At 59.1% G+C, this 18,076-nt stretch overlaps 1 protein-coding gene across 5 annotated transcripts in view; it reads left to right on the top strand.

Annotated features, from left to right (window-relative positions):
- FLT4 (fms related receptor tyrosine kinase 4) overlaps nt 1-18,076 on the top strand; it is a 62,051-nt gene that overhangs the window by 726 nt on the left and 43,249 nt on the right. The window lies entirely within an intron of this gene.

Genomic DNA, 18,076 nt, shown 5'->3' with positions numbered 1-18,076 from the left:
CGCGGGCCGCGGCGCGGTGCGGATGGACGCCGGAGCGCGGCGGAGAGACGGGGCTGCGACCCAGCCGCCCGGGGCGCGGAGGGCAGGGTGCTGGGCCTGGCGGGGTGCGCGTGGCCAACCGCGTCTGCTTTCCCGGCTGAGCCTCCGCGGCCCCGCGTAGCGCGGCGCTCCGGGCTGTTGCAGCGGGGTGCGCGTTGCTGTGGGTCCGCGGGGGCCCTCCCTTCCTGCGCAGAGCAGGGAGCTGATTTTGGTGCCAGGAGGCTGCAGGGTGGTGAGTGGCGTATCTCGAGGGGTACCAGGCCACCGCTGCCAGCGGAAAGTGGGCACGGAGCAGGCAGGGAGCGACGTGGGGCGCTCGCCACCAGGCAGGAGCCCAGGGAGTGGGCGTGGGGCACCAGCTCCACCGTCTCAGGCTGGGCACGCTCCTGGATGCAACAGCAAAGCGTTGACAGCCCAGATAAGAGCGAGGCTGCCAGAAAAGTTAGTAACGCAGGAAGCTTCCAACATGGGGAGATGAATTTTGGGAGCATAAATAGAATTCGCTGTAACCTCAGCTCGGTGACTCACTGTCACCGGCTGCGTTTGCTGCCGTCGTCAAAGCGAGCTCGCAGGAGGGCTGCAGGTCCAACCCGTCCCTGCTGCGAAGGGTACGGAGGTGTGTTATGGGGAGCATCGCTGGCAGAGGGCACTGCCAGGGCAGGACCACGGGGAGGGCACCACACGGAGAGCTTGCACTGTCCCAAATGCTGCCAATTTGCCTTGTGTCCTGGACTCGCCAGGCTGTTGGACCTCAAGGGGAGCTCCGGGAGGCAGGGTAGAAAGGGACTTGCTGCTGGTGGCATTGCGAAGAGAGCTGCAGCTGTTCAAAGCCCTTTTGTTAGCAATTTGTAAAGCATCTTGTAGCTGTTCCTCAGGTTCTTTCATCTCCCGGAGGTGCTGGGAGCTTTGCCTTGGGGATACTCTGACCAGCGCGCTGCTGCGTGATGTGTGGGCCTAATCAGCTAAGGGCTGTGCAGAGCTTTGAAGCTCTCCAGCGCTGCCTGATTAGTGCCACAAGGAAGGTTGACACAGAGCTCGACTGTGGGACCCAATGTCTCGTGCACAAAGCACCCACAAATTCTTCAGTGCATCAAATCCCCATTTAACGTCTTTACAGCTAGGTGCAAATACTTGCTCTCCCTGGAAGCAGGGACATGGGTATGAGATTGGTCCACCCAGAAGGTAAGAAGGATCTTGAGACTGTGAAAGATTTCTTCTGCTCTCACTCTGGTTCCTGTGTCCTGGGTATTGCTGCACCCCATCGCTGGGCTAAATGGGCCATCGCGGATTGGGGGTGTCTGCCTCTTTCTGAGAGCGCGTGGCCTTTCGCTCTGTCCCGGCTTGGAGGTTCTCTGCAGGGCGCGTGGTGGACGCGGGCTGCTGCCCTCTGCCTGGATGGAGCAGCCGCGGTGCTGCCCTGCGCGCGCACCATGGCGGGGAGCAGACGGGGTGCGTCTCGGGGTGGCCCTTTGCGGACGGCGCGTGGGAGCGTGCGCTCCCTGCCCGGCTCTTGCAGCGGCGGTGAGCAGCCACGCTCTGCGCCAGGACGAGAGCTCACCGCCCCGCAGCCGAGCAACGTCGGCGGGGGACCCCAGCTTGCCGCTTTGAACATCATCTCTCAGAAGGGCCCGTGCCTGTGTAGGACGCGGGCCGACTGCGTTGGCTGAAGCCGCGTACCCTCCTCGAAGAGCGCGCAGACCTCCCCCCGTCCGGGTGCTGCTCGGACGGTGCCAGCAGCAACATTTGGGTTTGCAGCTGCGATTTGAAGCAGTTGCTTTATTGCAAGTAATAAACAGGGGCCATTTCGGCAACACCCTTTCGTGAGCGCGCAACCAACCCCACTCTGGTTTAATCCAGCCACTTGTTAGTGCTGAACCAGATCCAGGGCCGGGGAGGCGGGCGATGGGGGGGCTGCGGGGCCGCAGCTCGCGAGCGCTGCTGCGGGGCTCCCGGCGAGGGGGCGGCCGGAGCCCCCGTGCCCTGCTGTCTGTTTAAGGAGAAATTCAGATGAATGGGCTGCAATTACCACCCTGGGATTTGGCTCGGGCACGCGAGCCAGCGGCTCCGTGCCTGCAAAAACAGCCACGAGGATGTTTGTTGCCGAGCTGGAGTTGACGTCTGGCCGGGGGACACACCCCCAGCGGCACAATGTCCCCGGGGCAGCGCGGGACGGGGACGGACCCATCCCGGCCAGGAGGGGGGCTACCTCCGGCATCGCCCACCCCGCTCCGCCAGCCCGCCGAGGGCTCTGGCACGCGTGCCGCCGCGCGCGCGGCATCGCCGCCCCCGGGGGGGCGTCTCTGGACCCCGCGGTCGGGCCGCCCGGCGCCCTCGGCGTGGGAAGGGCAGGTGTTCCCGGCTGGCCTGGGAGGGAACTCGCTGTTCCCGGCGTCCCCGGGGCAGTTCCTGGCCAGGGGACGGGAGAGCGGGATCCCACGGGAACGGCAGCGAGAAGGGGTCCGCGCCGACGGCAGGGGCCGCGGCCGCCGCTCCACGGGGTCGGGGGGTCCGCGGCGCTCGGGGGCCGTTTCTGGGCAGAGTTGCCACCGAGCAGAAGGGCTCGCGACGACTCCCCGGCTCTCCGCGGCTTTGGGAAGCGGAGCGCTCCCTAGGGATAGCGCCCGTCTCGCCCGCCCGTCCCCAGCCTCTCGAGCTCCCGCAGCGCCGCAGAGGTGTTTCCAAACGCGTGTCTCAGCCTTGGCTGGCTTTCGAGGCGTTCGTCTTCCAATTCAGGCAGCTGGTTTGAAACGGCACCCAGGGATGGGGACGAGGTTGGGGGGGGGGGGAACGTGTCACCTCCCCCTGTTTGGGGGAGAGGTGTAATAAGCCCAGGGTTGTGGGGATGCCCCGGGGCATCCTATAGATCTGGGGAGAAGCAGAAAGCGCTGCGGTGGCCGGACCGCGCAGCCTGAGCCCGCTCAGGGAGGGTGGCGGAGCGGCAGCGGACGAGCAGAGGTTTCCGCGCGAGGAAGGACGGAGCGCGCCAGGGCGTCGCGAGAGAGGTCTGCAACATCACGGCTTGCCTGGATAAGGCTGCTGGTGGCCAGTCGTCGTGGCGGGAGGATGGGAGGTGCCCCGGGGGCCGGCAGGGAGGCAGGTTGGCCCGTGCAGGAGGGAGGCGGCTGGTCGCGGGCCGCCCTGCAGCCCGCTGCCGTGGGGCCTTGCAGATGTCCGGCGTTTGCATGGGTGCAAAAGGCAGTTGTGCATGGAAAAATACAGAGGTTTTCAAGGAAAAAAAATCCACTAGTGATTAAAATTGAAGGCCTCCTTCCCACCCCAAGGGAGCCGCTCAGCTGCCTGTTGCGGGGAGCCGGCAGGGCGACGCTGGCCTTGCTTTGAGCCTTTTCCCTCGACAGGGGCCACAACCAGCGGTGGAGCGAGGTGCTGGGCAAGGGCTCCTCTGCTGCCGCTGCTGCAGGTGACCCTGCAGCGGGGCGAGGAGACGTGCGGAGGCACGCAGAGCATGGCTGCGAGCTGGAGGAGCCCAGAGACCTTTTTCGTTGTGACCTCCCCGAGTTAATGCCTCGCAGCTGCCCGGGACGCCTGGCTGTCCAGGTCCCCGACTGCAGAGGCAGCTCCTGCAAACCTGCACCTGCGCGAGGAGCCGGCCGACGGCCCGCGAGAGCGTCCCACGCGAGCTGCGTGAGATTCCCGTGGCCACTGCCACCACCATGAAGAGCGTGACCCGTCTGGAGCATGCAAGCGTCTCCTGTTGGGGACAGAAGCTGAACCTTTGCTTTGGGCCAGAATTGGAATTATCTTTTGTCCTTCATTAGCAAAAGAAATACCGCTGCAGCTGCACTAGCATCTAGTGACTGGTTAAATTAATTCCAGGGTTTTATTGCCTCTGGCTATCCCAGACCTTTGTTTCTTGTTTCACGTTGTTAAAAGGGAGGGTTAGCTGGGTCCCAGGGGAGCTTTTTCTCTCTGGTCAAAACAGTTCTGATGTTTTCGGCACGAAATATTATTGCCCATCTGCAATGCCTCATTGTTAACGCAAAACAGTGGAAGTGGAGATGGCCTGTGGTCAAGTTGGCTAGGAGGTGAGGGCCCTCGCGTCCCAAGCCTGGCTCGGCCGCGTGTTTGTTCAGCAGCCTTGGGCAAGTCACTTAGCCTCTGGGTCCAAGTTCAGCCCGAGGAGGTGAAAAACCTGCCCCCCTGCAGCCAGCGGTAAAACCCCCGCTAAGTTTTATAAGCTCGCGACACTGAGCAGGGCGTCTCTCCTGGAGTCGTTTCCGTACTGAGGTAGCAGAAACAGGTTTCAGCCGGTGACTTGGATTTCACCTTACAACTTCTCCCGTGTGCTGACTGTTTTTCTTGCTGCGTTTCTGCCCCCTCCTTCCAGGGCAGAGAAGTCCAGCTCATACTCAGCGGGCCAAACCTGGAGGTGCTGCGAGATGGATGTCATGCGCTAATGAGCGGGGATTAGTTTAGCAGGTCATGCAAAGACTCCCAAATGGTGAAACGTACAGCACGGGGTGGCAGGGAAAGGCGGTGGATGCTCCACGCAAGGGTCGTGGTCTCCGTCCCGCCTGGCTGAGCACGTAATAAGCACGTTGCTGCCGTTCCCCTCTCTCCGGATGGTGCCACCTGTGCGGTCGGAGGCAGCGAGCACCCTCGGGATACCCACGAGAAGGGCAGTGGAAAGGGGCCAAGCAGGCTGCAGCCCCTCCTGGTCTTCATCTCTGATGGCTGATGGGCAGAGCCCCGGGGCGAGCAGAGGTGAAGAGGAGAGATGAGTTTTACCTGCCTGCAGCAGCAGCAGGGCCAGAGCTAGTTAACTCTTGGCAGAGCCTGGAAAGCCACCTTAGAAAGAGAGTAGGCTTGACCCCGCTCCCAGGCAGTCTGAGTGCAGGTGACAGAGGAGGAGACCAGGCGCATCTAAGGAGTTAAGGCAGCTAAGTGATGCTTTTGGGACCCGTTGCTGCGATTTCCAGGCGTAGATGCCCACCTGCATGCAGGCGCGGAGGGGTTAAGCCTTCTCCTGGCTGTGGCTCAGGTTTGCTGGGCGCAAGCCAGCCGGTGTGCCGGAGGCCGCTGCGTTGGTCCGCGGCCCCGGTGGCAGCGCCGGAGGCGGTGACGTGATGCCCGCGCGCCGTGCCGCGAGGGCCGCGTTGCGCGGCGCGGTGGGGCCGCCCGGCTGGCTGCCCTGGGCAGGCTCTCGCGGGGCTGCAGCAGCCCCGCGGGGCGCCGGGGAAGGGTTAAGCGAAGATGAGCGGTGCTGATGCCAGGCGCGGTGTCCAGGTTCTCCCTGGCGGAGGTCAGCGGTGGTTCATGGGAAAGGAAAAATTGGCAGCTGGGCCGGATGTCCCTGCATTTCCCCTTTTCCTGCAGCCGCTTCAACGACGTTCCTTATTTAGCTTTCCTGACGGACAGGAGGAATCCGATGGCGGAAACTGTCACTGCCTGATAACAGCTCAGGGACCCCTTTATGATGGGCGGCACGGCAGGGAACGGGGCAGCTCTCGCTCTCCGGGAGGGGAGACGTCGGGCCGCTGGGGCTGCCCTTTGCACCGTGTTTTCACTGGCAGCTCGGGGCCGCTCCGGGGCTGGGGGTAGGGAGGGAAGGGCATTCGCAGCCCTTCCCTTTGTGCCTGTTCATGTACAGCCCCCTCCGTGCTATTTAAAAGCCTCTCAAGGCCAAGAAGCAATGGCATCTTTTTTTTGCTGTTGTCTTTTCTTTCTTTTTTTCCTTCTTTTCTCGGAGAGGTATCGACGCTGGCATCTGGGCTGGTGAAAAGGGCCGTGGATGGGGAGCGGGGAGGCACGGCGTGAAGCTGGCCGGCCAGGCGAGCTTTCCCCGCGCTCGCGGGGAGGACGCGATGGGCAGCCAGGGCCGGGGCGCCTCGGCCGGAGCGGGGGGTGGCGAGCAGCGCCGGCCTCCCCGGAGCCGCGCACGCACATGAGTACTGGCGAACTGGCCCATCCAGGGACCAGCTCCCACCCAAGGATGCTCCAGCCCAGCAGATGAACCTCACAGCGGGGATATTACTGCACATTTTATTGTCCCCGGCTTTCTTCCCGGAGAAGATTGGCTCGGAGGCTTGCAAGATGCATTCTCATGTATGTGCCCATGGTGACCAGCCCCAAAACCACAAAAGGTCCCGAAATACAGCCTGTGTTTCAATGTATCCATTGATTTTTATCTTGCATCTGTGGAGGCCACAGGGCTGCTCTCATACCAACAAGAGCATTGTTTCCATGGTAATTAATGTATTTTAAAAGGGCAGAATGTACGGAGAGACTTTGTTTTTTTTTTTTAAAGAGCGAGCCCTAAGTGAAGTAGCCGGTACCATTGGCCTGGACATCCACTAGCGCTCTTAGTTGTAGTCCCCTGAAGACAGCGCGATGCACAGTCTCTGTGCTCTGTGCGGGGTACGGGACGTGGGGAGCTGGGTGGCACGGGGCTTGCACGGACCTGTGCAGCGGCCACGCTACGACCGCGCAGCCCCGAGATCACCGGCCTTCTGCTGCTCAGAGGGTTTCTCGTGCACCAGGGTGGTTAGAGCCACGTGCTCCGAGGTGTGTGTCTGACCGCCTCGGTTTTAGCTGAGCAATATTAAAAATCTCTCTGTGGGATGAAAGGCACGGGCAGAAACTTGCAGGAGTTGTTTCCGTGCCTTGAGCAATTCCCTATCTGCACCAGGTCATCTCCCCAAGCATCTCTGGGTTGCAGGATCAAGGTTTCGGTCAGCAAACCATGCTCATTCCCCTCATACCGCAGGACCAAACGCTTCTCACTTCAGCTGAGTTCAAACTCCGCTTGTATTTGCTCTCCGTGACAGGCGGCACAGGCAGGGAGATTCGGGCGAAGGGAATTGCTCTTGCCAGGGCGAGGTGAGGAAGCCGGGTTGCGAGTCCGTGCGTGGCCGTGCCGCAGGCGTGCGCTGGCTTGGCTGACCTGGGGGCAAAGCAGGAGACGCCGGCCCCTGCCCCGCAGCGCGGGTGGCCGTGCTGGGGACGGGTACCGGTGGGGGGCTGTGGTCAGCCCTGGGTTAACAGGGCCTCGCGTTCCCCCCGGGCACTCTGAGGCAGCAAAGGAAGCAAAATTCATAGCGCAAGTTATTTGTTTAGGATTGTTCACGCATCGCTTACGCTGTCACTTCCTAAAGCGAGGCACAGTCACCACGACGGCCAGATGAGTCGCTTCCTGCTGCACCTTCCTGGCACAGGAGTCATCTCACCTAACCCTGGCCACCTGAAAGCGTAGCACATGGTCCAAGCCAGGTGCCTCTGCGGTCAGCGGGGAGAGAAGGGCTTTTTTGGAGGTGGTCCGTCCTGTCCTCAGAGACCTATGTGGGTTGGCACCGGTGCGCGTGCCAGGGCCGGCAATGCCCCCCTGCGGGGCGGCGGGTCCCGCGGCGATCTGCCCCGCTCCTGCCTGCCCTCGCTCCGCTCCCGCCGCGGCTGCCCGACGGGGTGGGCACGGGCCGCAGAGGGTGAAGCGACAGAGCTGCGAGAACCAAAACAACCGATGGCCCGGGCCTCGGGAGTCGCGGCCGGGAGGAGGCTGGGAGGTAGCAGTATCATGTGCAGTGAGTAGCAGACAAAGGAAGGAAGTTTTTATTGCTTGGCCAAATCCTGAAGTCCTTTGGTTTTATTTAGGCTAATGCCTCGATAACTTCAGTGGAGCCCGGACTGAGTAAAGTGAGGAAAAGGGCTGCAGGCTCTGGCCCCTGGGTATTTGCATCACGTGGGGGAGTTTCTGGAGCTCTGCAAGCTCCTGAGGGCTTTCCTGAGACGCTCGTGCTGGCCTGCGAGCGGTGCGGGCGGCTGCCGGGCCTCCGGCCTGGGTCACTGTTACCTTCCTTTCGGGGAAGGTGAAGCCCTCGTCCTGCCAACGGGATAACGGCCGAACCCGCAGCTCGGCCATGGGAGGGCTTCTGTAGGCACGGCGCTCTCCCGCGAGGGAGCCGGAGGCACGGAGTTAGGAGCGAATCCAGAGGCTCGTGGAGGTACATCTGGACCTTCACAAGTCCCAGGAGATCCTCAGGGGGCTTTAAGGTACTTCCTTTGCTTTCCGCGTTATAGCGGCACACAGGTTCTCCATGCTGCAAGGGAGTCTCTAAAAGACATATTGGTTTTGTGTGTCCCCCTAAAAGAGCTACAAAAGGCGTGCAGCTGCATAGCAGAGCCTGGACAACCTTCCCGAGGTGTTCCCAGCGTGGAAAGGTGCATGGATCCCGCACCTGCGCAGGGCGGTTGGCGCTGGCCTTGGCTTTCCATCTGCGACTCGTTCTCCCCGCTTCTGCAACCCTGGCTCCTGCCGAGGTGGATGCTGGGCGTAGTGACTTAAAAATATATATACTGACAAAAGTGAGGGTAAAGTCAATAGTTTCCATGGATGACAGTAAATCTTGATATTTACCAAGGCAGGAAAGTTGGACACAAAGTGCGGTTTATACTCGGAACTGGGAACTACCAGCTTGAAGCAAAAGCAGTGAACAAAATCGCGTCCAGTGGAGGTGAGGACATGGGGCACCTACAGAAATCCCCCTTTCGCATGTGGGGTGCCCTCACCTGAGTGCAGTCCCCAGGAAGGCCGAATTTGGTCCAGGCATCATCATCCCTTCGCCGCTCCGCAGCACCCAGCCCGCAGGAGGCAAAGGGCAAATGTTTCACAGCTCGTCCTGGCAGCGCCAGGGCCAGCTGCGATGCAGGATGTTCCTGCGGGAGAGCGGGGGGATGAACACGTTTGCGCCACAAAAACCACTGAGCCGCAGAGCGGGCAGCGCAGGGACATGGGGGAGGGCATATGTGTCACCTACCAATGGATACGCTCAGCGATTGTGTTTATAAAGCAATTTAGCTAATCTAATGTGAATCTTGGGCTGATGTCTGCTAATTTGGTGCTCCGGCTGTTGCTGAACTGTAGGATTTAGCAGCATCCCTGTGCTGCTGTCTCTCGGTGCTGGGATGGGGTCCTTCCTCCCCATGACCTACCTGTGCGCAGGTGAAGGGGAGCCACCACATCCCCCGTACGGCCCTGCTCTGGGTGCCCAGGCTCAGGCCCTGGCACGTGCCCACCCACGCGATAGTGTTGCAGTGGCGTTTTTTTGCTCAGCCAGGCAGACCCGCCACAATAGTTTGGTCTTGTGCCACAAGGACTAATGGTGGCAACTAGATGCACATGGGGTAGTTTGGTGTCACGGAGCTCTGGGCCACTTGGTGCATGGACCAGATATGCTGTGAACAGCAGGTAGGATATGTGCTTTCGGGTAGGCTCTCCTTGCTCAAGAAGATGAAGGATGATAAGGAGGTTGAATGACGTTTAGAAAGGTTTCTCCTGTGGTAGGGAAGGGCATAAGTCACGCGTCTCAATAAGACAGTCAGGCCGTTCTCCCCGCGGTTAATAGCCTGTCATGGCCATCTCCTGCCCGCATACCCCCGTGCATGGGCTGTCTGAGTGGCAACGTCACAAGCCCCCTCACAGTCGGAGACTCCGGACAGACATTTGCTTTTCTAGTTGCTGTGCAGCAGAAGTGGTTCTCGCAGAAAGCTCTCGTGGGTGCGCTGGGCTGCAGGCCAGGCTGGTGCACATGAGGTGAAGACCATCCCTCCCAATAGACTAACCCAACTCCAGGTCCCGTGTTCAAGCCCGGGCCAGTTTGACCACACAAGGAAGGGTTTTGATGATGCTTGGACCTCCCGTGTTGGAGAAGGAGGAACCTGTTCAGTGACATCGGTCATCCCAGCATGATACCCAGCACCACAGTGCCTGGTGCTGCAGCTGTGCAGTGGCAGGATGAGGTCTGCACTCACCATGCTCAGCATTTCACGGTATTTATCACCCTTCCTCACCCTTAGCTGCTTAGACAAATAAAGCCTAATGCTGCCTGAGGCAGTTAATCCCTGGCTCTCCAGCCTCCTAGCAGTAACAGGACCTGGGTGGCATTTTGAAGAACGTATTGAGGAAGAGGGGGAGCACCAACATCTATCTTTCACAGAGCAGTGGAAAGCAAGCCTGCCCTCATTGCAAATGAGTGGCGTTGGCCACTAAGCTCCCGCTGGGGGGTTTTAGCTGCAATGGAAAGCAGGAGGCTCCACGTGGCACTGGCCCCACAGTAACCTTTGCTGAAAGAAAAACACTTCTTAGTACAATGGTAGATTTAAAATAAATAAAAAATAAACAGGGCCCCATCTGAACTTGGGAATCCTGTGTGGTCACCCCCAGCAGCAGCGTCCTGCAGCTCTGAGCACGAAGGGTCTTGCCGTAACCAAACAGGGACGGCCAGGGAAGCAGGGCAGCGCTTAAACCAGTGCCTTTTTGTCCCTCGAGCCCGATACAAAAGAGGGACTTCTCCCCAGCGGGGAGCGTTTCCCTGCTGGTGCCTGCCTTTCTCGCTGAGGGCACCGAGGTGCCGCCTGCACCGTGGTGGGGAGAGACAAATCGTGCAAAACCCAGTGAGCCCCGTGGGAGCTGATGCCAGAAGCAGCCTCCCTGTCCTGCCCCACGGGTACCGCTGGGCCTCTTCCAGCTTGCCCGCTGCCTGTGCCCCCTGCAGCACCCCTTCCCCAGGAGCTCCTTTGCCATCCTGCCGGGCTGGCACCCACCCGCCTGCGTTGCTCAGCTGCAAACCACCTTTATCTCTTGCTGCTTCAGCCCTGGCCAAGCAGAGCTGGTTTGCGTTCCCAGGCGCTCTGTGCCCAGCTCGTTTTACTGCAGCCGGCCGGCTGGCTCTCCCTGTGGTTTTCAAGTCCCGTAGCGTGTTGTCTCTTTAGCACCATTTCCCCTCTGTTACTACTTGTGCTCCTGAAGTGGAAGTCATTAGCATATGTGAACGCTTCCTTCCCGTTGCGTCTGGTTGCGTGCTCTCCCGGCTGAGCTGCGTTGCAAGGGAAGCACCTTGGAACGGGAAAACAGCAGTCGACTGCTGAGTATTTGTAAGAAAGAAACTGTGTGTTTATGAAACTCTGCAACCCTCCTATAAGCTCTCTTAAAAAAAAGCAGCATAAGGTGTTTTGGCTTGCTGGCCTCCAAATAGTGCCAAAGTCCGATCTTAAAGTTTAGGCTGGACGTTTCATTGTAGGAATCCTGCTGTGATATACAGAGTGTGACATTTCCAATTCAGTGTTTCTTGGAGGGGAAACAAATGAGTTTCATATCTGCACGAGGGCTATTATGAGGAGGTGGAGAGAGAGAGATCCGTGCAGATGTTGCACAGCCAGCTAATCTCAAATGATGTGAATGCCCCAACGATACACTTTGGCTCTAAGAGCTGATTATCATCTCCGAACGCAGCGGGGCCCGGCCTGCTGTCACAGCTCTTCGCCAAGAGAAACGGCGCTCGCAGCTTGCCCTCGACGCCCCGGGGCCGCGCAGCTCCGTCTCGGAGTCTCTCGGCCCCGGTGGGGAGCAGGCGGGATCGCTGCCCCGGGGGCGAGGAGCGGCTCGCGCTGCCCCGCGTGGGAGGAGAGCCTGGCTGCGCTCTTATCTGGAGCACGTTCCTCTTGAGGATCCCACAGAGAGCAGAGTAAGATTTTTATTAACCACATCAGTGAAGACTCCAGGTTTGGCCAGCTCCAGCTGCTTTTAAGGATGGCAAAGAGCCTAGCTGCGCTGCGTTTTCCAGGAGGGCTGAAATTTCTAACCGGCGCCTACACTGCTGTAGCTGCGTTCACCCCGGGGAGTCGTGCCTCCCGTCCCGCTCCCGCGGACGCCAGGAGGGCTCTCAGATCTCCGGCGAGGGCTTAGAGCTCTTCCAGCAGCCCGCTTTGCTCGTGCACGTCTGACCTCTTACCTGAGGTTTCCTTCCTCTGCTGCTACCTCTGATGACTAACTCGGCTTTGAAGAGCGTGTGCCTGTGATCTTCCTGCCTCTGCTTGCCGCCCGCCGCTGCCGCAGTCAGCAGAAGAGGTCGTGCAGATGCGAGATGCGCACGTGCAGGCGTGCATGCGAGGAGCAGGGCCGGGAGGGGGGTCTGCCGGCTCCAGCTCCCCAGGCAGCAGTTCCCTCTCATGCCTGTGACCACGCTTCCCTTTAGTTTTTTACTTTCAGCTCGTACATGATGCTTGAAAACCTTGCTTGATTGTGGAGTTAAAATTCCTCCTGTTCTCTGCTTGCACATGCTACTTTTTGGCCCCTTCCTTACCTAATGGAGCTCTTCTTTGTTCCCTGTTATCTTTCATTATAAGCAATAAGGATTCCTCCTTTCTTGCTTAAGTATTTTTTTTGCAGTCTCTTCACCCCAAGCTGACCAGTTGCTGCATGGCTCAGCCAGGGATGGAGGTGCAGGGAGGCTGCACCTGGCCTGGAGTCTTGCAGGGGGCCTGGAGCAGATGCAGAATTGAATCCAGCTTTCCCAAGGCCATGATAATCATCTAATTGCAAGGCTGCTTTTTCCACTTATCCTGTTGATCAGCCTCTCTCACAGTCAGCAGTTGGAGATCAGCTTGAGGATGGGCCATGCTGTGGAGGAGAGCAGGCATTGCTAACTCCAGGGCAGCTGCTGGTTTGAGGGTTTGGCATTGATTTTAACGTACAGCAAAGTAAATCTAAGTAGCAAATACCTGGGTGCAAGTTCCAGCACAGAGGAGCAGGTCTTTTCCGCTTGGCCTGGTGCCTCATAGTCAAGCTGCGTGGCTCACAGGCCCCAGGGAAGTAGCCTAGCGTGGCCAGTCAGGCTGCAGCAGCCCAGGTGGGAGGCAGGCAGGGTCTGTCTCTTCATCACCCACCAAGCTGGATGCCAAGGCCTTGCTTAGCTTGAACTCAGTCTCCCCTGGCAAATCTGCCATTTGCCTCAAAGGGAGCTGGAGCAAGGACTCTGGGAACCAGGTCATGATTGAGATGAAGCTGATGATGGCAAACCTGAGGGTTTATAGATGCTTTGACCTCCTCTCTGCTGTTTCTCAGGCCTTCTCTTCCTTTGCGTCCCTGTGGAGGGGCCCTGGAGCTGCAGGTTGCAAAGCCCCACCCTGGGGTTTAAGAAGACGAGCAGCTCAGGGCTGGACAGGGTCCTGCCGTACCATGGGCAGCCAAGGACTCCAGAAGGAGGACAAGGCACGGACAGGCACAGGGGGCTCCTGCCCGGGTGCACCGTCCCCTTTTTGGCAGCGGGTGTTTTGGGGACTTCTAGGCCTGTATGTTTCACCTTCATCGCTGTGTATAGTAGTTGGTGGCAGACTTATCCTCCAGGAGCTCATCCCATCCCTTTGGGAATCTCTTGCTACTTTTGCTACTTGTACATTGTGAGAAGCAGTGAATAATAATTTCCTTTAGCGGATGTGATTTTATATCATTTCTTCTCAGTGTTTGAAGAACTCCAGTTTATTGGTCTTTCCTCCACTTTGTGATAATCCTTATTTTACTCCACATATTTGGGGGCCCAGGGGAGGAGAAACCAGAATGGCACGCACTGTTGGAAATGATGGCGCATCCTGGACCTAGGTGATAGCAGAGCGATAGCAAAGGAGGGGAGGACAGAGTGGAAGATACCAGTTCCGCTTGCCTTTTCCACCACCAGTGAGCTGGTATTCACAGAGGACTCCTGGCTCTTCCTGGGGATTTGCAGCCTGTGCAGAGCTTGGCTCCGTATCTAAAGTTAGGGCTATTTTTTCCCAATTTTTACGTACTTAGCAGCAGTGTTTCTCCCTTCACTGCTACTGCCCAATCCCATTTCTTCTCCGAGTCCATCCTGTTATATCTATTCTAGCTTGTTTTAAATTCTCAGCCTCTTTGTGCACCCAGCTCTCTCTTGCCTCATCGCCTCCCACGGGCCCATGTAAGAGCCCCCTGTTTCCAAGTCCCAACCATCCCTCTCCCTGTCTTCTCCAGCCCAGGGCAAAGATACCTCTTTAGCGTCCTACAGGGTTTTACCCATTGCTGCCACGTGTATGTCAGCCTGGTAGAGTCCCTAGGGTTATACCTGGGTGGACAAGGGGCAAAGTTAAACGCCGTATCCTGTGGTGTTCACGCAGCTTCTGTGCAGTCACACGTCAGTCAGAGGTAGCGGTGACACAAGCTTTTCCCAAGTCACCTACCCAGAGATCCCAGACCACCGGGGCCCATGTGGGGCCTCTCCGGCCCATCCGGGCCATCCATTTGGGCTGGGGTGCAGGTGATGCTTGTCTGCCAGGTACCAGGTTTGGACCATCACTTATCTCACATGAGCTGTGGACCATCCCTTGCATCTCTTCAGGTGAGAGGCATAATGAGCGGTGCTAGTTTCTATTACCAGTCCCCTAAAGCCATCCGATCCCTCTGCTCTTTATATGCCATGTTAATCATATCCTGCGGGGGCAGATAATATAAGCAGGGCAAGATTATGAAAGGAGTAAATTAAAAGAGGAAGAGAAGCAAACTAACAGTTCTTAAGATGTGGGAGGATAATTTTAATTGAGTTTTGCAAGGGTTTAGCCATGCAGTTAATAGGGGCCGCTGGTGGCCGTGCGTGCTGTGCCGGGGAGCTCTGCCTTGGGCTCTGGCAGCAGCGCCGGCAGGGTGGGAGCTGCCACAGGTACTTTTGACAGGTTTGAGGATTTCTGACGCTCGAGGAGAGAACAAAATAGGTCGTGTTCCTGTCTGAAGGCGCTGGGCTCCCCCTCCCCGGCCCGTGCGTCCCGCTGAGTTGGAGCTGCCCTCCGAAATGTCAGCGGGAGGAAGCAATCCTCGGCTTGTTAGTTTCTACAAGGAAATAGAGCGCACAGATGGCTCGAGCATCCTCTATCTCAAAGGCAGGAAAAGGATTCTCCAGGCGGGAGCAGGCAGCCAACAAACCCCCAGCGATTCAGGGAGGCAGGGTGCGAACAAAGCGGCGTCTGGCCAGCCCCTCGCCAACAGCAGAAAGGGTGGGCCAGCAGCGGGCGGCCCGCGGGCGGCCGAGGGGAAACGCGCGCTCTCAGATGTGCGGGGAGCATCCCTCGCCGCCCGCCAGCAGCAAACAGCCGGCTCCCCCGGGGCCCGGGGAGGCTGCTGACAGCACAGATCCTGGAGGAGGTCTGCAGGGTGGCCCCGGCTGACCCGCTGCTCCAGGCCGGACATGCGGCTACCTGACCGAGGCTAACTTTGGCTCAGGACGTAGCCTCTCGGGGAGGATGGAGTAGGGAGCGAGCGGCTGGGGGGGGAGGGAGAGGAAAGACAGCAGGAGACAGAAATGCAAACATGGCCCGACAGCCCTGGGGCAGGGGGAGGGGAGGAGGAAAAAGCAGGGTAAACCTGGCAGGATGGAGCAGGAAACCAAGCTGGAGCAAGGCAGGGCCACGATGAGATAGTGCTTCCTGCAGCGGGGAGGGAGAAGGGCAGACAGATGGACACCCCTGGACCGGCGCTCATTGACGGAGCCTGCGCGCAGCTCTGGGATGCCGCAGGGCCTGGCACGCGCTCCGCGCCTGGCTGCTGGCCCCTACGGCATGGGTAGCGGTGCCGCTGCAGACCACAGTCCCTAAACACACACAGCGGCATGCAGCGGCTGCCCCGCATCCAAGGCATCGCGGGCCACGGGGACGGCGCTGCACCGCAGACTGTCGCTGCACGGTCCGAAGGCAGAGGCAGCCCTTCATGCTCTGCCCGCAGCCTGGGAAGGGCTTTGCCCTCGCCAATTTGTGCGAGAGCGAATATCACGGGCTCTGCTTTGGCAGGGGGACCCAGCACCGTAGCATCTCTGCTCCTTGCGGAGGGTGGACAGCCAAGGCGTCGGATCTGCCTTGCAGGCTCAGCTTCAGCAGCGTGGTGCAGGCATCGGGGCTGGCCAAGCTCCGCTGCCTCCTGGCAGCTGTGTTGTGAAATACTCTGATATAAATCCCTGCCTGGAGGCCCCGAGGCTGAAGGACACAAGGGTAACTTTGCTCCCCAGGACAGCCTGGGTCAGGTAGCTGGGAAGGCAAGGTGTGGACAAGGAGACGGGGTTGCCAGCTCCGGGGTCCTGTGCCAGCACTGGCTCTCGTGCTGTGGTTCTGCCCCTGGGATGTGGGACAAACCTGTGAGCACAGCGGTCAAAAGCAGCTGCTGCTTTCACACTCCTCTGTTTCTGTCTGCCTGATGAGGCCGCAGGCTTGAAAGACCAAATGCTGAAGCAGCCCAAAGGGCTCGTGACTTTCTCTGCCTCGTTCCCCATCAGTGCAGGGGGTTATGAGATTTTTGTGCCTTGCCAGGGAAGGAACAGTTAATTAAAGTCTCTGAGCGCTGAGAGGCTAGACAGAGCTGCAGGGTGCACGCACTGAGGCTGGGGCAGCCTTTTCGGCTGAAACCATGTGACTCGGGCCAGGTCGGTGGCTGCATGGCTGCTGCGCTGTGGAGTACCCTGGGGCTCAGGACGCTCACGGCACAGTCAGGGCAAAGCAGAAAGCCCGGCCTGCAGGGCTGCCTATGCAGCTTGGGGAATTTCTGAGGCAGCTCCTAAGAAAAGAGCATTTACACCAGCCCTAGTCGCCCTTTCCTCTGCCCTCATGGGTTTCTTCAGTCTCATATGGGCACGCTACTGGGGCTCCTGGGCTCTGTACGTTGACTTTCCCACGGGTGTCTTGGGGCAGAGATACTGGCCTGTTATGATTTTGGTGTTGGACAGCAGAGGCAAGACGCCCAAGAGTGATGATTCCTCCTATGTTTTGTGAGTCTTGACTGAGTTCCTCTAATTACTGATCCCTTGTTTACTCCAAAGGAGGACAGCCTGCCTCATTTGGAGCAAAGCAAAGGCTGATTCCTTGGGAATATCCTCCCAAAATGGTGAGAGCACAGATTCACTTTATTTTGATGACGCTTAAGCACTGCAGGGTCCGTGGATGGAGATCTCGGTGGCCGGAGGAGTGATCTCTCACTGTCGGCGTCATCTGCTGTAAGAGGAGGAAGGTGTTGCCCCATGGCCTGAATGAACTGGTACATCGGGGTGAGTCGTGTAGCACCTGGGGGGAATGATCCTGAGGAGTGAGTACAAGTAGGAGAGAGGCTGGGAGACATCTGCCTGTGGCACCATCGCCCCTCACAGTCTGAGGAGCCGCTGTAGGAACTGTGCCACCGACTGCAGGATGCATGGGAGCAGAGCCGGGCCACGGACTCGCGGAGCGCTCCCTGGCAGCGTCCCTCCTCCAGTCCCAGAAACATATGTCCTTGCGGGCATCTGCAGGAGGTGCTGCACCTGAAGAGGTGCTATGGCTTTGTGGGGTCTCAGACAGGTGTGTGTATAAACGAGGCTGGCGCTGTTGGGGTCTTTGCAAGCCTAGGTAGACAGAAATCATCCCCTTATCCATCATGCCCCCATTGAACTTCTGCCTCCACCCTCCCCTTTGCCTGATCTGGCAGCTTTCACCAGATGCGGTACCCCAGGAGGGGCAGGGGACCGGGGCTGAACGCTTGGCATGGGTATCTGGGTGGGATTGGAGGTGCCAGTTCCTCACCGCAGGGGCAGAGAAGTGAGGGACCAGGCATGGAGGGGCTGATCCTGTGCTGACGAGCAGAGCCCCTGTGATTAACCCTTTCTGGGACGGCAGCTGCCTGACCACCGGCTGACCCTGGGAAGCAGGACAGGGACCATCTCTAATGAACCCCGTAAGAGGCACAGAAGAGACTTGCTTCCTTTGCACTTTGCACAAGTGTATGGTTTTTCTGGGATTTCCTGCTTTCTATTATTGTCGATACTAATTTATTTATTCCCTGCGCTGCAGTTGCATCTCAGCCTGTTTCCACCTTGCCTGCAGAGTCCTTTAGCCTCTCTCTCCCCCAGCCCCACGGGGACCGCGGGCTGCTCTCGGCGCTGCCCTCGCAGCGTCCCATGGCGTGGGCTGTCGGGCAGAACCTGCTCCGTTTGAGTGCAAATTCCCACCACGGTTCAGGGCTTGCCCTGCCCACGGTCAGGCCGGAGAGAAAACACCTGGCGTTTCATCCCCGCGGCGGCCCGAGCCTGCCAGGCCCTTCTCAGCCCCGTGTGATGTCTCACTTCTCTCCAAATTAGCCTTCCTCTCTCCTGCCGAGCGACAGGAGGAGGAAGAGGAGGAGATGAGAGCCGCGCGTCCAAATTCCCCCAGCTGCTCTGCCGGCTCCCCCAGTCCTCGCGTGAGGCTCACGCCTTGCTGCTCTGACCTGAGGCTGGATGCTTGCCCCGGGCCG

The sequence above is a fragment of the Struthio camelus genome, chromosome 13, assembly GCF_040807025.1.
Source record: "Struthio camelus isolate bStrCam1 chromosome 13, bStrCam1.hap1, whole genome shotgun sequence".
NCBI classification, from domain to species: Eukaryota; Metazoa; Chordata; class Aves; order Struthioniformes; family Struthionidae; genus Struthio; species Struthio camelus.
Note: the sequence above shows the minus strand (reverse complement) of the source record. Positions and strands in the feature narration are given on the sequence as shown.